At 48.4% G+C, this 14,523-nt stretch overlaps 1 long non-coding RNA gene across 1 annotated transcript; it reads left to right on the top strand.

Annotated features, from left to right (window-relative positions):
* The first annotated feature begins 1,067 nt into the window (after positions 1–1,067).
* Positions 1,068–12,827, top strand: LOC138061405 (uncharacterized). Its single transcript, XR_011135125.1, has 4 exons — positions 1,068–1,103; positions 11,169–11,414; positions 11,514–11,941; positions 12,635–12,827. It is a non-coding gene; the product is annotated as an uncharacterized lncRNA (long non-coding RNA).
* Positions 12,828–14,523: the final 1,696 nt, after the last annotated feature.

The raw sequence follows: 14,523 nt of genomic DNA, 5'->3' as shown, positions 1-14,523 counted from the left end.
TAGTTAACAACATAGTAGGAACCTTTTCAAAAAAAAAGAAAAACCCCAAAAACTCTCCAAGATATTTCTCTGTTGCAGTGACCGTGTCTCAAATACCCTCATGATCTTTGTTTATTCATTTTTCAGCAATTCCTGTGTTTTACAGTTTGCATGGCAAGAAAAACATTAGAGCGCTTCCATGCCCAGCCCCTAAACTTGGATATACCCTGGTTTCACATCAGCTGCCTTTAAGACAGTTTACAAAAGGGAAAGCTCTTGTTGTCATGAAAGTGTACTGAAGTGACCTGGTGTGTTTTAGTCAGTAACAATTAAATCATTTGTTTTGTTCAGCCCGTGTTAAGTGTGTATCCAGCACTGAGCGTGTGAGAGAAACATGGCAATCGACTTTGTTACTCGCTCGTTAGAGAGAGGAAGAAAGAGCTTCTCACGTGGACGCGCATACACAGAGCCTCTGCCCCCCCACCCCCGCAAAGCCTCCCCAGCTAAAATAATAACTATTGTTCCAGTTTGACAAATTCAGCGGTCTGTTTTGCCAAGGTAGATCTTTCTTTTCTACTCGAGGGAAAGAGGTCGAGCTTTGAAACAGAAATATACGCAAGATAGCTACAATCTTTTGGGCAAAGCAGAAAACCACTGACCACACCTCTCAGATAAGAGACCACTGGGGATCAGTTGTGTTCCCCCAACACCAGCCCTACTGAACAAAAGAGAGAGAAAATAATATTTGTTCAGGTCCCCCCTCTGTTCGCCTTTGATTTATCTGTTTACAACCAGGACCCCCTCAGTTGAAACAAAAAATCAATGAAAATGTAGTTGGAGAAAAGGCGGGCAAACTACAGAAAAAAAAAATTTGTGAATGGAAGAATGTGTTTGTGCATTCATTGTTAAAATAAAGAGTATGCCGTGACGCGGGGCCCCGGGCGCCAATGGGCGCGGGGATAATATTTTTAAATATCCTCCCCGATAGCCAATGGGGGAGGCGGTGGCAAAGACTAGCGCAGGGGCGAGCCAATGGCGGGGGAGGTATGCTAATGAGGAGTTGGTCAGGCAGGAGCTGAATGTCAACTAGTCAAAGATGGAGGCCGGAGCGGGGAGGCCATGAGGTTGGTACCGGAGGATTTTCCCCGATTTTTACCGGTTCGGACACGGAGCCGCGGCTCGGGCGGCGGCGGCGGCTCGGGCGGCGGCGGGCGCGGGGGGCAGGGCCGCGCCCCCCCCCGCCGCGCTCCTCCGGGCAACTTTGGCCGCGGCGGGGCGCGGGCGCGGCGGGGCGCGGGGCAGGTAGCGGCGCGGCGCGGAGGGGGCCCCGCCGCCGGCCCCGGCGCGCAAATGGCGGGAGCAGCGGCGGCGGCGGCGGCGGCGGCGGGGCGGGGCGCGCCGGGCCGGGCCGGGCCGGGCGGCGGCAGCGGCAGCGCGGCGGCGGGGGCTGCTCCGCGCCCCGCACGGCGGCTGGGCCGGCGCGGCTTGCCGCGGGGTTGTGCCCCGCCCGCCACCACCGCCTTTTTATTAATTTTGTGTTTTTGCGCCGTCGCAGCGGCGGGAGCGGGGTTGCGGGGGCAGCTGCCGGCGGGGCGGCGGCGGCGGGGCTGGCAGGCGGCGCGGGGCCGCGGGCGCGGAGCCGCCGCGCGGGGCCGGGCGGGCAGCGGCCAGCCGGGCTGTCTCGGCTGCTCGGCGTCGCCGCCGCCAGCGGCCCCGGCCCGGCCGTCCCGAGCGGCGCGGCCGCTCCCCGTTCGCCGCCCCGCGCCGCGGCCGCTGTCCGCGCTGCGCGGCGCCGCCTCCCCGCGCCCGCAGCGGCGCCCCGGCCCGGCCCGCGCAGCCCCGCTCGCGGTGCGGAACAGCCTTATGATATTTTATTTTATTTTAGCCAAGGGATCCTGTTTTAGAAATCTTTTCTTCTTGCTTAAGAGCCAGAAAGAGCGAGGCAATAAGTCACATGCTATCTCCAGCCAGTATTTATATTGGCTTAATATTTAAATCACGTAAAACTAGTGCTTTGCTTAAATAGTCCAGAGTTTTTGCAATAAACCAGGGTGCGCAGCCCAAAGTGTTTCTTTGGCATTCTTGCACTTTGCCCCAATTCCGCTCCGTTTCCCTCCAGTGTGTGGTCTCACCGAGTTGTGTAAGGAAAGCTCGTACCCTCGAACACAAACCTGGGCTCTGGGATCAAAAAAACTTCCTAAAGTTTAAAGCACATTCTTTCTTCTCTCCCCCCCCTCCTTTGCTTTCCCTCTTTCTATCTTTCTCTTTCTTTTTTCCTTTTCTTTTAAACATCTCCAAACTAGCCTAGGTTTCTGGGTTAGGGATAAATCATTGTACAAAAAAAAGGAGGAAAAAAATGTGAGATGCGATCAGAAAATGATGATACAATTTCAGATTCTAATTGGGTTGGGACATTCTCAAATCAATTGGCTTTTTGTTAATACTCCTCTGTAAATTTGACAACTAAAATTCATTTAGTTCATTTTCTCACTCAGGCAAAACTCCCCCTGACTTCAATCAGTTTAATTCATTTTAGCATTTGGTATGATTCTTACTTGTCTATACAGTTTATGGAAAGTTCCTTTAAAGTTTGAATTTCTTTACATAGATTTTTTCATTGTTTGAAGTTTGATTTCAGAGTATTTTATCATTTTTCCAGTGATTCTTATTTAACAAGTAGTTATATTTTCCAATATTTTTTCAAGTTTGAAATTTTTCAAAGAAATAAATGGTAAACAGTTTGAAACCAAAAGACTAACAAGTTGACATTTAAATGTTACTTATTCCTAAAATTATTTGGAAGGTCTGATTTGTAATGATTAACTGATGTTTTCTCCTTCCTACCAATATATTTTTTTAAAAAAGGAAAAATTTTCAATAATATTGTTTTCACGACACAAGTAGATTATTTTTTTAAAGATCTCTCCCTTCTGGAGAGCAGTTGTTTTGAAAGCTTGTTTAAATGCTTGTTTAAAATAGCAAAACTTCCTTAGCACTTAAAAATAAATCAAAATAATTTAAGCTACTAGCAAGCGTGTATTTAATAAATATCAAATATTTTAGCAGAGGATTCAGATAAAAGTAATAGAAAAAGATGTGCACTTCTCCTCTATTGTGTCTTTAAAATAATATTTAATCTAATTCATTCCACATACTTTTGTAATATACTGGTCCTGAAACATAAGGAGGACAATCCAATTCTGGTCTTTACTTTCATAAACTTGAATGCGGTGCATCTATCACTGAGAAGAAAAAAAGAAGTCCCTAAAACAAGCTTATCTAAGTTCTTGCTGAAGTTAATACAAGATGCAATTGTGAAGTATTAAAATCTAATTTTGAAAAATGACATTGAATCGAAGTGGTTGTTGAAGAAACTCCTTTTTTTTGCATGTAACAGATCTGTTTTGGAGTAAATCATGCACAGAAGGCCATCACTTGGAGAAGTTTCTAACTGATTTGTCACTTATATTGGAAAATCTCTGAAGTATACTGTTGTCCAGAGCCCTTTTTCTGTTGTACTACTGGCAATTATGATGAGCAGTGCAATATTAAAAGGGCATTGGCTGGCAGAAACATGACCCCCTTTAGTAGCCCACCCTCTTCAGAGTGGGCAAACAACCCTAAAATAGATGCCTCCTCCAGTGTATTTATGCACGTGTGTGAAATACGGTTTTATACATGTGGGAGTGGTTTTAAATAAGAAGAGAGATTCTGGGTTATACAATTTTAGATGTCGTTATACGTAAATGGGCAGGAATAATTTAGACATATCCTATTTAAAGCATAAGCCCCAAACATTTCTGGCATCACATTGCCTGCTTTGTTTACCAATACATTTTAAGTAATTTATTGTTAATTTCTACGCACCTCCATACAATATCTACATTGAAATTTTATGACAATTTCATTATAGTCTTCCACCTTATAGAAACATTTCCCTCGGTGTTTGAGGTGGTCCCTATTAATGGCTATTGGGATTTAATGCTGTTGCTTTGTTTCTAAGAATCTGTGGTGTTTATACTGTGCTTTTGGAGTGGTGGCACACACAGATATGTGTGAGGCTGAAACACAGACACTAGATCTTTTTGTATACAAAGTCTCACTGTTTCTGTAACATTTTCCATAGCACATCAAAGCACTGTGTATTTATACCATTATATTTACACATCATCATCAGGCTTTTTGGTCTGTACTGGTCAACCATTAAGGAAACTTCTGAAGGCATGGGAGAGGAGTGGCGCTTTCTGTGAGCATTTATTTAAATTGTGTAGTTCAGATTCATTGACTGACCAATTTGCTTTTTATGGAAAAACATGCATTTGGGGATGCTGAATTATATCCCTTGTTCTTTTAGTCTCTGTTACTACAGCAAAATATTTTATTGTATAAAACCTTTAAAACATATCGTGCCTAGATATACTGGGCATGCAGCAAGAGACTTGAATGGTTTGTTTAACAAGCCACACTAACAGTGGTCTTTCTCTCTCTCTCTCTCTCTCTCTCTCTCTCTCTCTTTCTCTCTCCCTTTCTTTCATTTTTTTTAACTAACTTTTTGTTGTTGTTGTTTTTTACCTTGTCTAATTACGATTGGAAATAAACTTTGTCATGCAGAGTTTTATTGGGGCTAAACACAAAAACGTTATTGTGGTTAACACTAATGTAACAGTCCCTTACAAAAGGATGCAGGGACAGCTGTGCAGAACGTGACAGTGGCTGCTGGTATCGCTGGCTCTGACAATGTTGCACTACTGTCTGCACAAATAAAGCAGTGCAATAATATTGTCAAAGCATTTGGTTCCAGTCCTAATACATCCTTATGATCAGTTACTGTTGCACACCCAGCCCCTGACATCATGGGATTCTGTAGTTATTAATGCATTTTAGTAGGGATCCAACCCCCTACTCTGATTCCCCCCTCCCAAAGGCTTGAGCGAGCATAAAAACGTCAAGATCATGTAGAAATAGCCTAAAAAATACCTACGTTTTCGTTTGTTTGTTTTATGTTTAGGTTGAGCGGTCTGTATGGAAATTCCTTGGGTTTTGTTCCCCATTTTCACTGCTTCAGTGTACAAAATGGATTGCCCTTTCTGCCACTAGTGTGGATTTGTGTGTCCAAGTTGTAAAATAAAAAAGCTGGCCTATTCACATTTTAAAGCCCTCTTGTCCTCCTTCAGAGCAACCACCACCTTTAAAAATATCCTGACCAGGTTTGACTGTTTTCTTGCTTCTGGTTTAAAAGTCAAGAGTTTTATGACCCTGAGGATGTTATTGTTGTGTATGGAATTCAGTGACTTTAACGTATACGCATATATTCACAGGCTATTTAATTTTTGCTTCCTATTGATGTATTTTTCAAATTCTATTGTATTTCGCTTTTAGAGGAATTACTGTTAAGACTGAAGTGATATTGATACCTTCATTTTCATTTCGAAAAACAGTAGAAGGCATGTAAATAATAATCAGTAGGATTTTGAAAGACATAATCTTTCCCTGCGCATCTCAATAGCAAGCGCGGAGCAGGTCTGAAAGACACAGGGATGATGTAGGCCTAGGAGCAGTAATATTGCATTCAGAATTGATCTTTAAATAACAGTATGTTGGTGACTGTCACTTGCAGCGTAGTTGGAGGCAGATGTGGTATTTTCACTTGCATTTGCTAAGAAAGGGGTTTGGAGGGCTGGGGGATGGGACCTCTCTCTCTCTCTCTCTCTCTCTCTCTCTCTCTTTTTTTTCCTGAAGCCTTGAGCTGTTACCTTGGGAGCAAAGGGTGGGGGTGGGGAGAGCCGTCATATTGGAAATCAAATCTAGGTAAAAGAGCGTTTTCAGATTGCATTGCACATCCCAAGCCAGGCCAGGGCGTGCTCGTGAGCGAGCCATGGGGAGGCAGAAAATGGAGGGCCACATCCTGAGGGGTGAATCCGGTTTCAGAGGGACGCGGGGAAGCTGAATCCTCAATAAGGCATTCCAGTCCTTCAAGGAACAAGGGAGCAAACAAAAGACACCTTTTCAAGCCCTGTGTTTCGTGTGAGGAGCTGAAGCCTGGCTCCCCTTCGCGCCCAGAGGGGGAGGCTAAGCCTCCGAGTCTGAACCGGAGGCACAGTGCCGTTGGCGGATGCGGGACGCTTCCCATGCCTCCGCGGAGGTAACCTGAGCCTGCATGGTTCCCTTTCTCTAGAGCTTTTCTTTTCACGCATCTCTGTGCCTTGTAGCACGGTTGCCATTTTTGCGTGCGTTAAGGAACAGGGAGGCCTGTCTAGCTGTGGGGCTTTTCCCTCCTCCTCCTGGTTTTTTGATTCATTAAAAAGCAGGAGAGAGTGAAACGTGAAAGGGCTCTGCCAGTGGGGGGGTCGTTGCCCCTCGGCATGCCCACCTCGGCACGCGAGTGACCCGAGTGGAAGCGAGCAGGGGCCCTTCACCCAGCGAAGGAGGAAGGGAGGATGAGATAGAAGATGGAGGCCACCCCGTTGCGGGGCAGCACTTGGCTCGGAGCGTGCGTGGAGCCCATCAGCGAGCGAAAGCCTCGGTGGGGCTGATGCAGGGCTGTAAGATGGCCTCCCGGCATGGGAGCCTCCTTGTTTGGAGGAGGAGAAATCATGGGGGTTAGGGAGGGGGGGAAATGTGTATATTTGGTTTTTTTTTTTTTCTGTATAAAGTTCCGCACTTAAAAATAATATGGTAGCAACACTTGGAAAATCTCCCCTGGTTCAGGGGGATTTGAGGCCTGGGAGGCCCCGAGGACGTGGTCCCATGGCTCCGGGCTGGGGCCCCGGCTGCGGAGCCGGCGAGGGCTGGGGGAGCTCCCCGGGCTGCGGGGCAGAGGAGGGGGTTCCCGCTAGGTTTGGGCCTGGGATGGAGGTTACACATTCCAAACCCTCCCTTCCCCTCTCTCTCTCTCTCTCTTTTTTTTTTTTTAACCCTGCCTGCCTAAGGAATGTAACAGCACAAAAAAAAAAAAAAGCACTAGAGGAAAGCGAAAAAAAAAAAGAGGGGGGGGATTCGGAAGCAAAGGCCCCTTCAGGAGTCTGTATTTGTGCAAGGGAAACCATTTGCATGTGTGTGGAGATGCCAGAGTGCGGCTCCAGTTGGGTCGGAGGGGGAGGGCGCGGGAGGAATGCGGGGAATCAGGTCGGGCCGCGGGGGGAAGGGCTCGGCGGAGCCTCCATCCTGTTGTTGCATAAACTTGTTAAAAGAACCCCTCCTCTGTGGAGGCAGCACACATAGGGTATTAGTGTGGTGGAGGAGGCCAGACCTGCGCCCTGGCTACACAACCAATTGGAGCGGAAAGTGAAATCAGATGGTTTAAGTTTTCAGAGGGTTTTTTTTTTTTTCAGGGGGACTTTTTGAGTCATTGCATTTAGTGCTAGAGCTGCGTTAAGGTCGCTCCTGCTCTCACTGCTCCTGGGTGGTTTGGGGAGGGCCTCGGCTGGGCAGGGGCAGGGGGTGCCTTTTCCCCTCTTGCAGCACCCAGCCCACAGAGAGAGCTGGCCTTGGGGGCCTGCGCAGAAATGGCCCCTACCCCTATGCCGCAAGGGGACCTGCGGTTTGCTGGCAGCTGGGTATTTGGTGAGGGCAGTCTGTCCCCTGCCATGGCGGGGAAAGAGTTATTTGGGGGCTGAAGATGTGGTAGGGGGAGCCCCGGACTAGCCCCACGCGTCCTCCTTCGCCAGTCAAGGCGGCTAGGAGACGTTTCTCTTGCCCTGCTATGCGTGCAGGGCCAGAGGTGGGCTCAGCACTTCCAAGGTGATAGGATTTAGCCTATTTTGCTCCTGCATTTAGTACCACCAGATTTTTTTTTTTTTTTCCATCAGACAGCAGAGCTCTGGTAAACACCATGCAGAAAAGCCGTATTGTGGGGTTACAAAGTCTAGGCTGTTTAAGGAGCTCTGTCATTCCTTTTAATGGAGCTCACTGACGCAGATCTGGCTTCTGCCAGCCGAGGAAACGTTGCTGCTGAGAAAAGGGTTATTGAAACCCACAAACTAAATATTATAAGCAAGAATCAAATGGCAGGACATTCTGGAGTGTAATCCCCTCTGATTCAGGAGAAGGGGAACGTGCTGATAAGTGGCTGTGGGTGACCGAGGATCTCCAAGCTCAGCGAGCGCAATCCGCTCAGGAAGGTGGTGTTTTTGGAGAGGATTACCAACCCTTACTCTCTGGAGTCTCTCACACCTGGACAGGTTGACTCTTGCATGGAAGCAAGAATCCCCTTTTTCTCTGGATGGATTTGTGCAAACTTGCTAGATAGACTTAAGGAGCCAGGACTGGAATGCTAAGAATTTTTTTTTTTTAAAGAGAGAGAAAAGAAAGAGAGAGAGAATTAAAAAGGCAACACTTTCCAGTTTTAAAACAATGATAAAAATATCAGATAGAATGGAAAACTCTGAATCAAGTCTCAGCCTACAGCTGTTTCCAAACTGTTTGCTCTGACCTTTGGTAATAGTGTCAATTCCTCTGCAGAAAATATATTGTAGACTATATAATGTATTTAATTGCAAGATGGCTTTTAAATGGTCTCCTTTCCTCAGGCTAGCGAAATGGCTGTGACCAGAGAAACAAGACTGGACTGAAGAGTTGTTGCCCCGCTATGTTTTGTGAGGTTGCAACTGAGATGGAAATTTAAAAAAACCGCTCGCTCGCCTGAAGTGGCACCTTTAACCACAAGAGAAACAAACAAACAGCAATGAAAGGAAGGGGAAATGGCTCCCTAAACTAAACCAGAGAAGACAAGGTCTGATCTCAAAAGGGAGCAGGAGGCCTCTGAGCTCTGGAGAATCAGCTCACTACTTTATTTAGCCCTGAGCTTCATAGTAGGAACGCTTCAGTCTTTCTGTCTGCTAACATCAGGAAAAGGAGGCTTAAAAAATACTGCAATGACTCCACTACAGTTAGTTTCCCCCACACTCACTGGCAAAAAAAAAAAAAAAAAGACAACAAAAAAAACCCCCTTCCTTTATTGAACAACATTTAAAGCGTTATTTCCATTCTAGTCCTGGTGACATTTCCATTTAGTTTCTATAACTGTGATTAAAGGCGAGAGAGGTTTCTAAACATATCTGGAGATGCTGAGCCTCCTGGAGTATAAATAGCATGCATTTCATAATCTCGTGTTTAAATGTTTATTTTAAAATAACCCCCATATACATTCCAGAGAAGCCTCTCTGCTATAGGACATAGCTTGACCCAAGCTTTGCATATTGTTTGCAAACTGGGAAAATATTACTGGAGATTAGTTCAGTCTTCATTTTTCTGTCTTGTTTAAAAAAAGGAGAGAGAAAAAAAGGAAGGTGTGGGGCGTCCTGTGCCAGTGCACCACTCCAGGGTGCAGGGCGCCTGCTTAGAGTGTTGGAGATAAGGAAATTCCTTGAGACACGTCTAGGCACTCAGCACAGATCCAGAAACATAAAGACAAAGTCACTTAATTGCCTTTGCTTGGGCCTTAACTTGTGCCTGACTTTTCTAATTACATCCTTTGCTCTCTCCTGCCAGTTGTAGCTTCTGCAACTATTGAAAAACCTAGGTTGGGTAGAAATTGCCAAACTGTGCTCCCCCCATTACTGATTCAGTAGCAACATCACTTGATGCGTGAATTGTATGTTTCAACTGCAAACTCGCCAGGGGGGTTGTCTGTTGGGCCACTGGAGAAGTTAAATTGCTTGTGTTAAGCATAAGACTTGTCTGAAATAACAGCGAGGTTGAAGAGTGGAAAAAGATATGGTAAATATAAGCAAAATAGAGACTGAACAGAAATAGATGGAAAGGTAAGGCTGAGCCTAGTTGCCTTTTTTTTTTTTTTTCCTCAGTCCAACAGGATGCCTAGTTGCAGGGATTGTTGAGAAGCAGAGTGGCAAGATAAAACCTGAGGCTTTCTGAGCTGCATACAGCAATCTCTGTGAACATGGCCTTTTGATTAGCATGAGCAAAGGCTAATACAAATAAATAATTTGGGAGGGGGGATTCCCGTTTGCTTCCAACAAGTGTCACAAATAATGGCGATAGAGGAGGACTTGGGGCAAATTGCAAATTTTGTTTTATCAGTCCATTAGAAAAAACAAACAACGGACCTTCCCCCTGTTCCCTTTTCTTTGGCATGGTCTTGGTTTTCAGCTGCTTTGGGCAAGTCAGGCAACATCAAAGGGGATACACGGCTGCCTCACACCAGCGTGCCAAACACCAGGGATCTCTAATGGCAAAGACCAGATCAATGTGGTATGCATAAATTAGCCAGGAATCCATGAATTAGGGGATTGTCTCTCCTTTGCACTCTTACTTAATCCACTGGAAAGCAGGCTGAGGAAAAAGCAGCTTAAAGTGTCAAAATCATGAACTGGTTTGGGATGGCCTGGGAATGAAGTCTCCTTCCCCTTCACTCTGGACGCCCAATGCTCTTAGGTGACAGATGCAGCAGGGCAGGTTTGCTAGAAGCCAATTTGCAGAGGACAAATCTAGTTGGCAAAGCAGCTGTGAAGCTGGAGGTGTCCCAGCCCCTCCCTGGGACTCTCTTCTGGGGCCCTTGGTGCGTTCAGCACTAAACCAGCCCCGCTGAAGAGCGTGCCTCACAGCCTAGGACAGAGAAGGTGCTGGGGAGGGAGGAGAGGAAAAAGCCAAACAAAACGAGCTAGGGCAAAACACGTGTGCGTCTCCAAACACTGCTTAATCTGTGTGCATTAACGTGAAGTCAGTGCGGGAGAGCCAGCCCTGGAGATCTTGTTTCGCTTTCTAATTTTTGGTGTGTACTTAATCCCATGATTTCCAATGAGGGGAGGGATATTTTAAAACACTGGGCTCTCCAAGTAGGACAGCCCTAGAAAGGACGTTCTCTGAGGGCTTGACGCCTGTTACTAAGAGGTTCAAAATACAACTATCAGCTAATCAAATAAATAGCACTTCCCAGTCTCTAACAGCCAGGCAGCTAATTGACCGAGTTTATTAATAAAGAAGAGAAATTTAAACAGAAGAAGAATGTGAGGAGTGGGGACAAGAAGAACAGAAACCTGGATAAAATCCACATTGGAGTTAAACATGTCCTGAAGGAAGGGATAGAGGCCATGCACAGATTCTGTGGGGTCAGGGACTTATCCATCCCTGCATCCCCCCTCCATGCCCCTACCCTCCTGGGAGCACATGGTGCTGCAGTCTATAGGGCAGTGCACTGCTTTCTAACTTTTTACCCCCTTCCCCATTTGCAGGCATGGAACGAAGCTCCCTCCAGTCACCTGCCGCAAGACACATAATCCAGCTTCCTAACCTTCAGGATGAGACCCTATCAATATTGCCTCTGCTTTTGTGATCAGGGTAGTAGTGCAATATTGCTTATAGGGTCTTTTCTTTGGAGGGTATTCTTCATGGAGAGAAGAAAGCCACAGCAGGAAAAAAATAATCCTGTGTACCCATCGAGTTAAGAGAAAAGTGAAACGTGAAGCGTTGTTAGATAGGCAAGTAATTGCACAGAGATGTTATTTGTGACAAGTAATCGTGCTATTGTAGTGACTCAGGTTGCGAGTAATGGGCGTATTTTTGATGTTATCACACAGGATTCAAAACGGCCTTGCGCTTAAAAAGCGCAAGCAGCGATTGAAACTGGAGAAACCCATCACGTCTCCATTTTAAAATAGTATCAGACTCGAGATGTTTGAAGGGTGCCTATTTTACATAATGATGTAAACACCCATCAGGGAATGGGAGGAGATAGTAAAGCCACACTTGCTCTTTCTGTGCATGATCCAGCCAGAAAACTAGTGCTGTGCAAAGCAGAGTCTCGCACAAAGAGGCTGAAGCTCTGATCCCAATAACCTCCTCGGAACAACGCTCGTGTCTCTGCCCGGTGAGCGCGGCCGGTGAGCTACCCCGCCAGGCTTTGCGTAAACGGCGCCAGGCCGCAGAGCCAGGGCTGTGTCAGTGGTCGGGGTGTGCAGCACGGCCTGGGCGCTGGCTCGAGACCTTCCCTGAGCTGTACACGGAGGTATGTGGCAAAGGAGCAGGCTCGGGGGGAAGGGGGGAGGTTGAATCTCCTCTCTGCTCTATAGATGAGCAGCTGGGGGGCTGACAGCAGCCGGGATGGCTGGGTGGGTGGCCCTGCCTTCCATTTCAGGTGGTCCCCTCGGTCCCTTTCGGGACCTCTGAGGCCCAGGGAAAGGGAAGGCGGGAGGGGACTTGGGGAGGGAGCCGGGCACGGCAGAGCAGCTGCTGCGCGGGGGTTTGCGAGCTGGGGCCCACAGCCCGGAGACAGGGCCCTGCCCGCTGACTCCTGGCCGCACAGCTGACCCAGCCGCTGCCCTCGCCGTAACCCGCCAGTATCAGCCGGGGGAGCAGCCAGCGCTAGGACAGAGGCAGGAAGGCCTTCCCCGGCCCCTGGCTCTCCCCACAACCCGTGGCCAGGCTGCAGGCCGAGGGGCCAGCCGCGGCTGCTGGGCCAGCACTGGGACCACCGGGCGGGCTGCCCCTCTTTCCCTGTTGCACTACTGTCACGGTTGCAGCGAGCAGTGCAATAATGAAAGGGCGTCAGTGCGCCGGGAAGCGGCGAGAGCGGGGGACAAACCGGCCTCCAGCGTGACAGTGGGCAGGGATGGGACATCCCGCCGCCCCCCGGGAGCCACCTTAACGGAAGGGGGGACGACACACGGCTTTGATTGTGCAATTTGCTTTGTTTAAGCAGGCAGCAGCAGAGAGGGTGCGCGCAGGGGCAAGGCAAGGTGAGCGGCTCCGCGCAGCGCCCTGCCCCGGCAGCCCCGGGGGGGCCCCATGGCCCTCGCCTGGCTCTGCCGCTCCCGGAGGGAGCGGACGCAAGGCAGAATACCTCTCTGCTGTACCCGACCAGCACCAAATAAATAAAGTGACTTCCCACGTCCCTGTCGCTGCCTTTTCTTCCTGGGGGGGGGTTTCTTGCAGGTCGCCAGCCCCTTCCGCCTCTTCCCCCAGCCGCGGGACACAGATAAAAATCCACTCGAGGGCTTCGCGTCCGGTATGTTAAGCGCCCGTTTGTTCTTTGTGAGGAGAGGTTGGAAACGCTAATAGGAAAGTGAGTGTCCCACTTTACCATGGAGCCTGCAAAACAGGCTCAAGGCATGCCCTGGTGCTGGGCTTAGCAGCGGGGGGCGTGGGTCGGGAGAGGAGCGCGGGGTGGGAGGGGAAGGGTTCGCAGAAACGGAGATCAGAACTGCGCTCTGCATCTGGGAGCTGCGCTGGGAAGGCCAGGAAATAGGCTTTTCATTATTAGTGGCCATGGTGAAATGGATACTCCTATAAAAGAAGGCTGGGGAGGGGGTATTTCCTTTAGTGAAGGACCTTTCCACTCTGGCCTTTTGAACCTGTGCTTCTGCCTGGCACCGTTTCTGCTTCATCATGACTTTTTGCAGAGGAAGGTGAGTGCAGAAGGCAGGCTGGCTGTAGGAGAGGGATGCAATCTAATCCTGATGAAAAGGCTTTTACAGCCTATGCTTCATTTCCTATTTCTTTTGGATTCTCTCTTTCTTCCGTCCCTCACATGCACAAGCAGATATAAAAGCTGAGTCCTTCCCTGCGGTCTCTCTCCCAGGGAGAACTCGGCCCTCTCCCCAGCTTCACCTTCAGGCTTTGCACACACACAAAATGGCTGCAGCAGCCTGTGGGTGGGCATGGAGAGCTCAGGAAGCTGCTTTTCTTTTTCCCACCCTGCCTGTCCAGGAAGCCCTTCTGCTTTTATTTTCTGTGGCATTTTGCTCCTGCATAGCTCTGTGCAAATCCAAGGGGGTCTTCTATGTGTGAGCTATGCATGGAATGAGAGCTAGGGAGGGAAACGGCCAGTTTGCATGAGAAGGGGACCTGTCGGGCCTCAGTGTTTATTTTTTTGCTGACCTTCTGGGGATATGGTCAGTGAGAGCTGTGACAGCTGCTGGAAGCGGCAGGGGCTTTGAAGATTGTGAAGGTTGTGACCTCGAGGCCCCTTTCCTCTCTCTGTCCCAGGAGCTGCTGAGTCAATCAGGGAAAAGAGGAGGTGAAATGGGGGCTGCTCTTTAGCCATTTTTCAATCAGTGAATGAAACAGGAAAGGACAAATGCAAGAAGAAAAAAAGAGCGATTACTTCCACTTTGGTGCATTGCTGAGAAGCGGGAATCTCTTTGGCAAAAGATTATAACAATAGTGGAAGCCACTGTGTTCCTAAGATCCAGCACCTTGAATAAAGGAGTTGGCTGAGCAAGGACCTGATGTCAGATCAATAATGGCATATTAGGGAGAAAGCCTACAAACTCCTCCTGGTTCAAGGCAAGAGCAAACCCACCTCTCATTTCCACCTGATCCCAGCTCTAGGTCTGGCTGCGGGAACTCATGCACCCAGCTGGTTCCCTAGCTGCCACCATCTCCTGGATCTTACAGTAACACATCTTCACCTTTGCTAAGCTCAGCTGACCCCCCATGGCCAAGGCTGTTGCAGAGGCCACTGAGTGGCCACAGGCACGCATGCCAAAATAAAGGGACAAAATACATTGTGTGGAGCTAGATCCTTGGTGTGTGTGTGTGTGCTTTCAAAAGGCAGGGGCTTGCTTGGCAATCCACACTCCCAGGCAG

This window comes from Struthio camelus, chromosome 17 (assembly GCF_040807025.1).
Source record: "Struthio camelus isolate bStrCam1 chromosome 17, bStrCam1.hap1, whole genome shotgun sequence".
NCBI lineage: Eukaryota > Metazoa > Chordata > Aves > Struthioniformes > Struthionidae > Struthio > Struthio camelus.
Note: the sequence above shows the minus strand (reverse complement) of the source record. Positions and strands in the feature narration are given on the sequence as shown.